Raw genomic sequence first — 14,267 nt, forward strand, 5'->3', positions numbered from 1 at the left:
GCTGGAGAGTGAAGCTGGAGAGTGAAGCTGGAGAGTGAAGCTGGAGAGTGAAGCTGGAGAGTGAAGCAGGAGAGTGAAGCTGGAGAGTGAAGCTGGAGAGTGAAGCAGGAGAGTGAAGCTGGAGAGTGAAGCAGGAGACTGGCTCGGAGCTTCCCTCCTGAGATGTTCCCACTGTGAGCAGCAGAGCGTTCTCACCAGCCAATGCATACTATCCTATCTATCTGCCTGACTGACGGTTTGCCTATTGTGTGTGTGGATCTTTTCTTTTCTTTTGTGCAGCTCACATAAATAATTCTAAACACAAAGATGAAATTGCACAGGAGCCAATGAATAAAATGAGAATGTGATATTGTGAGCATACAGTTCAGGGGCAGAATGTTTGTATAGAATACAGCTGAAGTCAGCAGCAGACAACTGAGTGTTCTCAAACAGAAGCAATGGGAAACCTGATTTATGTTATTGAAGCAGAACACTATGGTGGTTCCAGTGCCCCATATTATTAAACCCTGACACTTCTGCAGTGAATAATATCCCTGAATGTATAAAAAAGAGCTGAATACAACGTTGGATGTGGGACCCTTTTCATTTCTATGAAAGCTCAGAGGAGCATTTAGCGACAAAAAAAGAAATGCAGACTGAAAACCAACCTGTTTCCACTGCACCTCGCCCACTAAATTAAAATAATAATAACAATTGCAGTACTTAAAAGTGTAGGTCAACTGAGACACCAGCACTTACATTTGTTTGGCCTATTGAAAGCAAATGGACCTGCAGGCTTCTTCTGAGTTTATATCTTTTTGATGTATAGCACTTTAGCATATTCTTCAAAGCCTGCCTGAAATTTGGGAATATAAATCAATATTCCACAATAAGTAAATCCTACAACTTTCAGGACCTGATTATTTAAATACGGGGCTTTTTAACTCTTCCTTCTGGGGGGTTAATTTAGCAAGAAAGAAAGATCTGCTGATTTACAGACATTTCTTTAACAATGTCAATTAGAAAAAAGAGTTTGGGCCCGATGGCATCACATGTTGGATGCTAAAGTAATTCCATAGTTTTACCGCAATGTGAAACTTCCTTCGAAACCCACAGCTTTCTGGGGCTTCATAATAACATACGTTTTTCGCTCCACATCTATATGACAAGAGGGGGAAATCCAAATGATCATGGGTAGTGATAAATAAGATAATGTGCTTTAACACTGTGTAATGCATGGTTTTGGAGAACCAGAGATACAGTATATAGTTGATGCAGATATACACCCCCCCCCCCCCACTGGCAGGACACAAAGCAGCTATTCTTACAGTGCCGACCATGTATCTTCTTTCTGTCCGACCACCTGCTTGGAGCCATTGCAGACACATATTAGCCCCTCTGTATGCTCTGTATATTCAATTTGCTACGCTTAGTAATCAGCAAATCCAGGAGGAAACGGATTATTGGCCACCAATCTGTCTCTGCCCGGTTTCCATATTGACTGCCGGCCCGAGCGGCAGCGACCACAGATACAATTGACATTCAGAATGGGGGACACAAAGGCACACTTATTCTGAGAAGATATTGAAAATAATCGGTTGTGCTCCTTAATAGAACTATCGCTCCATTCTTCTCACTCCTTTAAAAGACAGATTGAGGTGTTATCTGAGCTGAGGGAGGCCTTTTTATTTTCTGGCTAATATCCTTCTCTCGTCCGTTGGAATTGCCTATCAGGTGTCCGTTTTTTTCCAAGGATCATTTATCAAGCTGCTCCTCTCCCCTTCCTCCCCTCTCGCCTTTTTGGTTTACGATCAGCCATCTTGAGAGAATATAAATAAATAAGTTGGAGCCATGGCAACTACAAATCACAAAGTTCCTGCTGGTGGGGGGGCGACAGAAGGCTTCTCTTTGAGATTTAGTTCCAGTTATAGTGTGAGTGTGAATGAGTAGGTGAGATGTGGGAGTGAAGTTGTGTGTCTGTTGTGTTATGAGACTGAATCGCAGACCCAGTCTGCAAAAACTTCACGTGAATTTGACTCAAAGTCACCAGATATTAATATGGATAGATAGATAGATAGTACTTTCTTGATCCCAAATTGGGAAATTGTTGTTGTTACAGCAGCATAAAAGGCATTTTACAATAAAACAAAACTACAAAATATACAAGAATAGAAAGAAAAATAAAATAAAACTTAAAGTATAAAATATACATGTCGAAATAGAAAATGCAGATATTATATATATATATATATATATATATTCAAAATATATGGAATATATATGAGAACAAGTCCTCCAACTCATACGACCAAATAGGTTGATTGTTCATGCGCTTATTACGACCTATAATCACGTTTGAAAGTTTTCGACCTCTAGTGCTCCTGTTGACTGCAAACGCTCCGGAGGGTCGTATATTCACAAATAACCCTCTCTGGAAAATCCTAAATTGTAGGATAGTTTGGCCATTAAAATGCTTTTTGATTAGATTTCTAGCGAGAAGTGTATATTGTACTTTTAGATTCCACGTCCAGTGGATGTGTAGGATCTATAGTTTGATAGATATTACGAAGATTATTTGAGGTCTCGCCAGGAGAACGTGTAATGGCAGCGTCCATGTAAAGTTAGCGTCAACCCTCACAGGGTGAAAACAGTATTTCCGGTCTCGAAGTTTTCATAATAAAACAGTATTCCCCCCACTGTCAAATGATTTTAAAGCTATATCTGCATTACTCATCCACTAAAAACATCAGTTTATCCTTGTTAATTACACGACATTCATTGGTTTAAATTGTGTACAATGCTTTTGTGTTTTTCCCATAGGTTTTTCCCTTTCGATTCTGAGAGACACATTTCTTTTTTCAGAGGTTTAAAACATCAAACTACCCATAATCCTCAGCTATCGTTGAAGCTTGGTGATTGGATGTTTTAGCCGCAATGCACGTTGGGATATGGTGTTTATGCGATGTGAAATCCGAAAACATTTAAAAAAATAAGAAAATAATACTTGAATCCGAGTGTGCTTGCTTTTCTCTTTGAAAGTCATCACATAACGGCATTGTAATACACGGTTCGGCTGCATTAAATATTACATATCTGCCGTAGTTCTTTATTTATAGAGCCCTGATTAGAAGACCTTTGGACAAACTGGAAGAACTGCCACGGAAACTGAATACGTGACGTGGATCATAAATATATCAGCAATTAAACAACATCTTCAATTTCTCTTCACATAATACGTCTCCTTGCAGTATAAACACTAATTCGGCTGACTTTTATATTTGATCCAATTGGTAGATAGGTTATATTTACACCATAACGGTGCACAGCTGATAGAAAGGGACTTGTAGTTTTTAAAGATATTACTGATTTTCTTTGCATTAAAGAATGTAAATACTGAGTTGAGAGAATAGTCAGGGGTTTTGGGTGATGGGAGACACATCTATGGAATCACAATTTCAATAGCTTACCATTAAATGACGGATACACCTTTCTGTCTGTGATGTTTTACAAATCAGATATTAAAGTGTAGAACTACAATATGTGAAATATTATAGCAATATCCAGTAAATGTGAAAACATGAATAAAACTACACATCTTCAGATGTTATACATACATAAGTGTCCTACACTAATAACACAAAGTTATTATGGCATTGTATGCTGTGTGTTATTTGTAACATCTTCAGAAACTACCTTTCCAACTCCTCATGCAGTTGACTGTTACAGGTCTATACAGGTTCATGGTACAATGCATAAGCTTCAAATCGAGAGACTGAAACTGTATTTTTCTTTACCGTTCTGTTTTAATTTCACAATAAAGTTAATAGTAATATTATGTTTGATATTATTATGTTTTATTAACTAGACCAGGGGTCGGCAACCCGCGACTCTCGAGCTGCATGCGGCTCTTTAAGCCCTCTACTAGACAAAAATAAGAAGGAAATAAAATAAAAATATTTGTAGGACTATTTATATTTTGTTGCACAGTTGAAAATGTTTCGTATCTTGTATTTTGAGGTGATACTGTGACACATCTTTTTTTTAAACGGTTTTAATTAGGTAAACTAAAATATGCGTCATATCCTGCTACGGTCCCACACCAGCAACTTTTCTTGCAGGCAAATAACCTGACCCCCGGCTCGACCAGCGAACTATGGATAAATCAAAGAAAAGTATCGGAGGAACACAGAGAGTTAGAGTTATATGCTTTCACAGCAAACGATCCTGGCTTACCGGTATGTTTGATATGTGGAGAGAAGTTGTCAAAGGTGCTGCAGCCTTTACGTATTGGAGGGAAAACACGGAAGAGGAAGACAGCTGACGATCTTCAGTCATAATTCAATCAGTTAACTCTTTTTAGGGTACAGCTATATGTTTTATTTATTTCAAAGTGGGCCCATTTTAATTATATTAATTTTCTTCAAATGTGCAGAGGACTCCCCATGTGCTGTGTTGATTTATTTTAAAGTAGGCCTGTGTATTTTTTTTAATTCTCCTTAAAATAGTTCTTTGTTTATTATTAGAGGTAAACACTTCTCTATAATGTAATAAATAATAAATGCAAAAAAACTGTAGTTTTTGTCTATGATGTAACAATATATACAACTTTATAAGCTATCAAGCTATCAAATATGTTGATTTTGAAAAATAATTGGTGGAAAAGGGGGCAAAATGGCTCTTTTGGTCAAAAAGGTTGCAGACCCCTGAACTAGACCACTGGGTCATGTTTGGTGTTACAAATATCAAAACAATATATCTGTGGATAACAAAATAAATCCGTCATAAACTAAACTGGAAATTATACTGGAAAGTATAATTGATTGTGTTAACACTGTAAACTTGACAGTTTTTTTAACCCAAACCACCTAGTTATTGCACGTTATTGAATTTTTTTGTTGAATATGTTATATTTGATGAAAAAATAAAAATATTACGAGTAGAAGGTCAATGATAGAAATATAGAATAGAAAATATCAAGAAGATACTGTAGTGATCTCTACAATAAAACAGTTTAGTGGAGGACGTCCAAAGATATAATAGGAGGATGTGCAAAACAGAAAAACTAATAAGGCTTTATTTAAACATTAAAGAATACTTTAAAGGTGGGGTAGGTAAGTTTGAGAAACCGGCTCGAGATACACTTTTTGTTATATTCCATGGAATGCTCTTAACATCCCGATAGCAATAAATATCTTAAGTGCTTTGACAAAAAATCCATAAAAAAATTTCATCTGTGGAAGCCGTAGTACTGTAAAAAGCACGACCAATCATTTTAGCCGGTCCGGCTGAAATAACTGGATGGCCTACCTGCCTGCACAAACTTATCTCGTGCCCTCATTAGTCATGTGCGCGTTCGTGTGTGTTGGAGGAGGGGCTCTGTAAGGAAGTGGCAGATTTTTTCCGGCTGTGTATTTTCAAATTCTAGCGATCTCGAGCTGGTTTCTCCAAAATTACCTACCCCACCTTTAAGTTAAGGTCTTCTTTTTAATAAGAAAAAAACTTTGGGGGTATCAACAGATAAATATTAAGTCTGACAAAGTACTTAACGTACGTAGGGCTGTCAGTCGATTAAAATATTTAATCGCGATTAATCGCATCACATTTTTTATCTGTTCTAAATGTACCTTAGAGGGATATTTTTCAAGTTTTTAATACTCTTATCAACATATGAGTGGACAAATATGCTGTTTGTTTATTATCATTTGAACAATGACAAATATTCTCATGAAAATTAAACACAACAACCTCTGAACATTACAAATATTTGCCTCAATTCAACCTGGAACCTCTCTCATACAATAATACAATACAAAGTGTGTGTGTGTGTGTGTGTGTGTGTGTGTGTGTGTGTGTGTGTGTGTGTGTGTGTGTGTGTGTGTGTGTGTGTGTGTGTGTGTGTGTGTGTGTGTGTGTGTGTGTGTGTGTGTGTGTGTGTGTGTGTGTGTGTGTGTGTGTGAATGTGGAGACACTGTGATGGATCGTTGGAGCTATGTGCAGCTCAAGGCATATATGCTCGAACGGGAGCTGCCTGGACGCTGCAATCATGTTGCGCGCACTATCCGTGCTGAGTGTGCTGACTGTTCGTACAATGTCCCACTGTCTGGCTACCTGCATAAAGTCAAGTGCTCGGCGCAGTTGTCGGCGAAATGTCGCTCCTCTGTTTTCATTGAAACAGCTCCTTATATCCGTTAGCGCAGCTAGCTAGCACCAGATGCTAACAACAACAACAACACGTAAGGTGTGCCTCGCTCACGCCACACATACACACACCCTCCCGGTCCTCCCGATGGCCAGTCCGGGCCTGCCGGTGAGCGTGGAAGTGTGGTCTGCCACAAGCGGGCGGCAGGAGCGGGGCTTAGGAACCACTGGACCTCCCTAACCTAAAGGAGAGGAGAAAATGCTGCCCCACAATGCCTTGCGGCCGCGGCATTTGCCTTGCCGTCACACAAACAGTTGGCCGTTCACGGAAACAACCGATTATGAACGAGAAATGATATCATGAAAGTTACGGTGCTTATTAAGCATTTTAAAACGTATGCGGTAAGTTGCCAAAGTGCTTTGTTTTGAACGTTCATCAGTATTATAATCAAAAAGAGAAATATGAACGTTAGTTTTTACTGAAATGATCAAATAAAGTCAACATTTCACAGTCTTTACTGAGCTGTGTGGGGTTTGTTCAACTTTTAAAAGATGTTTGAATGGTGATATACACAGTGATAGATGTTAAGGACTAACGTTTATAATAAATACATTTGTATTGATTTTAAGATCTTTTCATACAATCATACGTAGGCTATTGGGATCATTTGTATTAATGTGGACCGGAGGGAGAGGGTGACGAGCATAAGTTTCACTTTCCTTTTTTATTAATGTTGCCCATTATGGACACAACCAATTTTCACCCATTTATGAATTATATGTGTTTCGTATCCCCTAAACCTCCAGGGATGTACACAGTTTAATACTGGCAACTTCTAATTATGGGAAATACAAAAATGTCTTTTAAAACTACAATTCCCAGTAGAGACGTGCCATAGAACATGTTGCGAAACATAATTATCCAGCATGTGTAGTTCTGGGGGGGGCTGGACCCGTTAAGAGTCCAGTTTTGGATAGTCTGCCGTGGATTCATTCCATTTCAAAGAGCTCGGCATAACCTTGGCGCACTGCCACTCCAACATCCAATGACAGAGCTTGAGGACTAATCACAGGGTTTGTCAAGCAAAGCGGATGTTGTAGTCCCAAACGATAGCTGAGGATTATGGGTAGTGTAGTGTCTTCGGCCATCCTAAACTCCGAAAAAACTATTCGTTTCTCCGAATCGAAGGTTAAAGACACAAAAGCATTGCACATAATTTAAACCAATCAATGTTGTGTAATTAACAAGGATAAACTGATGTTTTTTAGTGGATGAGTAATGCAGATATCACTGTGTAATCATTTGACAGTGAGGGGAATACTTCCGGTTTTATTATGAAAACTTAGAGACCGGAAATACTGTTTTCACCCCGTGAGGGTTGACGCCAACTTTACATGGACGCTGCGGAAAGACGTAGTATACACGTTCTCCTGGCGAGACCTCAAATCATCTTCGTAATATTTATCAAACTATAGATCCTACACATCCACTGGACGTGGATTCTAAAAGTACAATATACACTTCTTGCTAGAAATCAAATCAAAAAGCATTTTAATGGCCAAACTATCCTACAATTTTGGATTTTAAAGAGAGGGTTATTAGTGAATATACGACCCTCCGGAGCGTTTGCAATCAACGGGAGCATATGCCGCAAATTGTTGTTTCTTACACGACCACAAGAGGTGCTAAACTTTAAAACGTGACTATAGGTCGTAATAAGCTGCTGAACAATCGACCTATTTGGTCGTTTTTTGGAGGAGGACAGGCTGTAATATGTTGTCTTCTTTACCTATTTACCATTACACATTGTCAATTGAAAAAAATCCTGTAAAATACATTGTAATTTACTTTTCTCACTTTTCACACAATATTCTGCATGCTTCAATCTTTTCTAACTTGTGTTTTAGCCCCCTCTAATCATTATCCATCAACCCACCATTGTTTTAGCTCTCTTTGTTGCCCTTTAGGGAGAAACAATTATATCATGTATTTCCTCACAGTTCTATGTAGGACATATAGGGTCTCTAGAGAGTTAAAATAAATGTTCAAGTTAAAATATTTTCAGATTCAGGGAACAGAATTCAGACCCCGGCAACAATTTTCATATGAAATATTCATGTATTCTCCATAGAGCTCAAACCCTGAGAGCACAGGGGGTCCGGAGCCCATTTGAGCATGCAGGAAGAGAGGCATGTACACCCACAGGTCACCTGTCAATCACAGGTCTATAGTACACCTTTTGGTAATTCCATTTACCTACAGTAGCTATCTGTCCATTCTAAAGAGTTACTCTGCTGAAGAGGTGTCCAACCCAGTCTCACATCTAAACGTGTAATAACTACGTTGGTCCACAACTTTGGACGTAGTATTTCTACAAAAACGCCTCTGAAATTGTAGGATCCCTACGTTTTTTTTCACCATTCATTTCCAATGGCTGGCGTCTATGTCACGTGATCTTCAACTTTCTCTCCGCAGAAATAAAAAAACATGGCCGACCTTCGTTTTATTCTCGGTAGAAAATGCCTATTTTAAGGTTAGTTTGGCCATTAAAATGCGTTTTGATGTCATTTGATGCGAGAAATATGAGTTGTTATTTCAGATTATGTATGCAGTGGATGTACATGATCTTTAGTTTGCTAGTTATTACGAAGAATACTTCAGGAAATTGTGTAAATACAACGTTTTCATTGTTACCAAGGTGGTTGCTAGGGACGCTGCTATCAATATTATGTCTGTTATGTTGTGTAATTGTTTAATGGTGTTATCTTTATTGCTACCCCCTTCCCCGTCAATTTATAGTGTTGGTCCACAGCGCAAACGTATTAGTTTAACAAAATCCGCATCTAAAATTGTGGCATAGATACGTTATTTTCCATTATGCTCTCTATATTGTCTTTATTATGTTTTAAACAGTGTCTCGGGCTTTGGCTATAGGGCGGCTCAAAGTATTTTGTCCGGCCGTTGTGAAGACTGCTTTGTTTATTGTCCTTGTTTTTGTTTTAAATAAAGCATATTCAATCGAGACATGCCAAACATGTGACGTCATATGACGCGTCGCATCTGCGCACAGGGAGCAGGGAGACCCCGAGATCCATATTCCCCGTATTTTTTAAATAAAGAGATTTTCAATCACAGGCGCGCATCAAACGTGTGACGTAATGTGGTATTAAAAGTATTAAAAGAGGTGAAAATCACTACAAGTCTGGGCATGTTGAGAGCTGTACATACACACACATTTCATCCACCTTTAAGATCCACGTCAAGTTTTCAGTTTTGGCGGCAGTTCCTGTTTGTCTAGAAGTCTTGTCATCAGGGCTCTATAAATAGAGTTAACTACGGCAGATGTGTAATATTTAATGCAGCCGAACCGTGTATTACAATGCCGTTATGTGATGACTTTCAAAGAGAAAAGCAAGCACACTCGGAATAATGTATTATTTAATTTTTTTATACAGTCTATGGTTGCTACAGAGGATTGTGGGTAATGTCCGTCAAACTTCCGGGTTCCTCCATGGGACCTTATTTCCCAAAAAGTATGCATTGAAGTCAATGGAGAGAGAAAGATTATCTTTCGATCCCGTTTGAATTGTGCCACGAATTACACATATGATGTTTGTCAATCTTAAAATAATCATTTCCATGTCAAAAAAGTCACAGTTTGTCGTAAAACTGTTGAAATATAAGACTATGAAATGTGTGTGTATGTACAGCTCTCAACATGCCCAGACTTGTAGTGATTTTCACCTCTTTTAATACTTTTAATACCACATTACGTCACACGTTTGATGCGCGCCCGTGATTGAAAATCTCTTTATTTAAAAAACACGGGGAATATGGATCTCGGGGTCTCCCTGCTCCCTGTGCGCAGGTGCGACGCGTCATATGACGTCACATGTTTGGCATGTCTCGATTGAATATGCTTTATTTAAAACAAAAACAAGGACAATAAACAAAGCAGTCTTCACAACGGCCGGACAAAATACTTTGAGCCGCCCTATAGCCAAAGCCCGAGACACTGTTTAAAGCATAATAAAGACAATATAGAGAGCATAATGGAAAATAACGTATCTATGCCACAATTTTAGATGCGGATTTTGTTAAACTAATACGTTTGCGCTGTGGACCAACACTATAAATTGACGGGGAAGGGGGTACCAATAAAGATAACACCATTAAACAATTACACAACATAACAGACATAATATCGATAGCAGCGTCCCTAGCAACCACCTTGGTAACAATGAAAACGTCGTATTTACACAATTTCCTGAAGTATTCTTCGTAATAACTAGCAAACTAAAGATCATGTACATCCACTGCATACATAATCTGAAATAACAACTCATATTTCTCGCATCAAATGACATCAAAACGCATTTTAATGGCCAAACTAACCTTAAAATAGGCATTTTCTACCGAGAATAAAACGAAGGTCGGCCATGTTTTTTTATTTCTGCGGAGAGAAAGTTGAAGATCACGTGACATAGACGCCAGCCATTGGAAATGAATGGTGAAAAAAAACGTAGGGATCCTACAATTTCAGAGGCGTTTTTGTAGAAATACTATGTCCCAAGTTGTGGACCAACGTAGTTATTACACGTTTAGATGTGAGACTGGGTTGAGGTGTCACACTTCCAAGTTAGGGTACTTGGAAAGATTATAAGAGAAGTGTTCAAAAGGAACAGATGCTGAGACGTTTACATTTTAGTCGCAAAAAAAATGAGTTCCTACAGATTCAAGATTCAAAGGCTTTATCATATGCACAGTACTACAGTGTAGTAATGGCAATATATTATTAGTACAATTATATATATTTTTTTTTAAATGTTCAAAAATATGCTGTGGTAATAATATCAATGTCCCCGTTGCTGGACAAATAAAGGAATTCTGATTCTGAAAATCTTAAGTCTCTGGCTCCTCCAAAAATGCAACATAAATATATATTAGACACGTTCAACGCAACTTGTTACTTTCCATAGGGCCCAGATGTTGTGCCAGCCCTTTCTCATTTCCAGGTATTTAAACACCAATGTTCTGTCAAGGCACCCACCGCTGACACCGATCGAATCGGCTTTCCAACAACCCCAATGTAAACCCATCCGAGGCAATATTAGACACTTAGAGACAGCTCTCTGGAAGTCAGACGACTACGACCATGCAGAAAACCCAAATGTTTGTGCTCACAATAATGTTTGCAAAGACCCAATGTAATGTTTTAGAACAAATCAAGCCTCACAACTGCGCCCATTTTAGTGTACGTCGAGCCCTATAGTATTACTACATGGACTGCACATTACCTTTCACTTGTGAGAAAACAGGTCCCCACAAGAGCTGATGAGCAACTGTACCAGCGGATATAGAAAAACTGCCAGCACCCATTTTTAACACAATTAAGCCTTTAACCCTGTTGTCATACTTGATACATTAATGGCAACATATTTTAACCTCCGTGCCCCCATTTTCTAAAACAATCTTTCTGTTAAAATATGTGGTCTCCAAACCCTGATGACATCACAGGGGTCTGAATTCAAAGCTCTTGAAGATAAAACATATACAACATACAGCTGTTTTCAAAGGGTAAGTTAAGATAGCTTAGAGTAATATTTATGGTTTTTGTCCTGACAAAGACCTTGAGGTTCAAGGTTCAAGGTTGAAGGTTCTTTATTTAGTCATACGAACATAGCTACAGTGTAGTTATGCCGATGAAAATCTTAGGTCACAGGCTTCTCCAACAGTGCAACACAAAACACAGATAAACAGAAAAATATAGTGCAAATAAATAGTAAATACAAAAAGAAAAATAGTTAAAAAAAGTGAAATAGTGCAATCAGATATATAATAAGCAAGTTATTGGAATATGATATATTAGGTAAATAGATAAATAATTTCTAAGTAGCAGCCAGATGAATATTATGGATGTTGTTTCAACAGTTCAGGGGCCTCATTTATAAAGCCTTGCGTAGGATTGGCGTGGGAAGGTTGCTTACGTAGGACAAAGCAAATAAATACGCACCGACACTTTCCGATTCATAAAAGACTGCGTACCGGCACAGGACTTGCGTACGGCACTTCCTACGCCTGTTTCCCTTTATAAATCACAATCAACTCGAAATGCGGCGCAGCTTTTGCGGGCTTCACGTAACGCCCATATTTGCCTATAAATAGTCAAAGAAACGCCCATTCATTCATTCATTTTGACTGCATGAAGAAGATCGCAGGAAATGAGGACAGAACAGCTAAAAAAGACATCTCACACCGTGTCAGATGTTGGTTATTTTGGGGAGGTCGAGATAAATCATATTGTTTGGTGGATGCAGTTTGAACCAGAGTAGCTGCATGGAGGTCGGATCGTCACCAAACTAAATAAATAAGTGGTCCGAAAAAGGTTAATGAAAAAAATAATACACATAGCCTAACATTCCTCAGGCAGTGTGTTTGTACCGGGGACAGGAGACACCCCCTTGATGAGAAACTCTAAGAAATGATCGGGGAATCCCTCCGGAGTGGAGTCACAACTGGATCTGAATTATTTTTTTGGTGGTTTGTGTTCCAGCTGTCGATCAGCAACTATATATCCATAATCCACCAGTTAAAGGAAATACAACTAATGTGTTGTGTTATATTAGCTGTACAATTTACCACATATGGTGTTCTTAGTTTCCATACCTCCTGTGTTTTACGAGCGACTTATCAAGTAGGCTATTGGCGAACGGCATAAAACATGATTAAACATGATAGGATATAAAACCATGCTCGTATCTATACAACCTATAGAAATGCAAAACGGCGTCAGTTTAAAGTAATTATGTCCTTCTGTTTACCGCATCATTTATGAGAATACATTTCTTAACAAGAGAACATAATCGAGGGGTGATCAATAACATTTCAGTATTTATTTATTTCTCCAAGTTATGTTTTTGTGTGCACTGAAGAGTCTCAAACAGGCGTTTGTTAAATCATTTTAAGACTGGCTTTAATCAATTTGTGAAAATTAATTCTTCATATATGATAAATGAGAGGTAACATTTTATTTATGGTATTATTTCCACATATTTCTCTCCATTCTTCCTTCTGCCAACGGTGTCACAGTTTCTCGTCTCTCCCGTTTTTGTGCTTAGTGCGTACGCATGGGTTAGAGTTTGCGTGGAGGACCGCACATTTTCCCGTCAAGTTAGTTTTTTATAAATCGCAAACAGTGCGTAGAAACTGGCGGATGCCATCTTTTGTGCATACGCACCGTTTATAAATGAGGCCCCAGGTGTTTAACAGATTTTGCTTCAACAGTTCAGGTGTTTAACAGTCTTATTGCCTGTGGGATGAAACTGTCCCTGAGTCTGGTGGTTTTAGTCCGGATGCTGCGGTAGCGCCTGCCAGACGGCAGCAGACAGAACAGTTTGTGGCTGGGGTGATGGGGGTCTTTGATAATCCGGAGGGATTTCTTCCTGAGCCGCTGGGAGTAAAGGTCCTCCATAGATGGCAGCTCCGTCCTGGTTATGTGCTGTGCAGTTTTCACCACCCTCTGTAAAGCCTTACGATGGAGGGTGGTGCAGCTGCCGTACCAGGCCGTCATGCTGCCAGTCAGGATACTCTCTATGGCGCACCTGTAGAAGGTCAGGATGCTCTCTATGGTGCACCTGTAGAAGTTGCAGAGTATCCTGGAGTCCATGTTGAACCTCCTCAGCATGCGGAGGAAGAAGAGCCGCTGTCGAGCTTTTTTGGTGATGGTGGTGGTGTGAAGAGTCCATGTCAGGTCCTCAGTGATGTGGACAACACATTCTCACTCCCAACTCGGCCTATGTTGACGTTATGTCAGGGTCCCTGTCGTCACTTTCCAATGCAAGGGGGGGCCCTTTAGCGTCGAGTTTCAACTATCAGGGAGTCCCATTGACTTGCATAGAGCTCCCTGAACGTTGTTAATAGACGAGTTGGGATCGCGGCGAAATGCTCTCCGCAGATCCATTCTCACAGCGTTTATCAAACTTTGCATCACCCTAAACTCCGATACAACTATTTGTTTCTCAGAGTCGAAGGGGAAAAACACAAAAGCATTGCACACAATTTAAACCAATCAATGTTGTGTAATTAACAAGGATAATATTTTGTTTTTGAGTTGATGAGTAGTGCAGATATCACTGTAAAATCAATCGAC

The 14,267-nt window shown here is 39.1% G+C and overlaps 1 protein-coding gene across 1 annotated transcript in view; it reads right to left on the bottom strand.

Moving 5' to 3' along the window:
* Positions 1-14,267, bottom strand: part of LOC117485720 (inactive dipeptidyl peptidase 10-like) — a 430,229-nt gene that overhangs the window by 368,756 nt on the left and 47,206 nt on the right. The gene's annotated exons all lie outside the window — the stretch shown is intronic.

This window comes from Trematomus bernacchii, unplaced genomic scaffold (genome assembly GCF_902827165.1).
Source record: "Trematomus bernacchii unplaced genomic scaffold, fTreBer1.1, whole genome shotgun sequence".
Taxonomy (NCBI): Eukaryota; Metazoa; Chordata; class Actinopteri; order Perciformes; family Nototheniidae; genus Trematomus; species Trematomus bernacchii.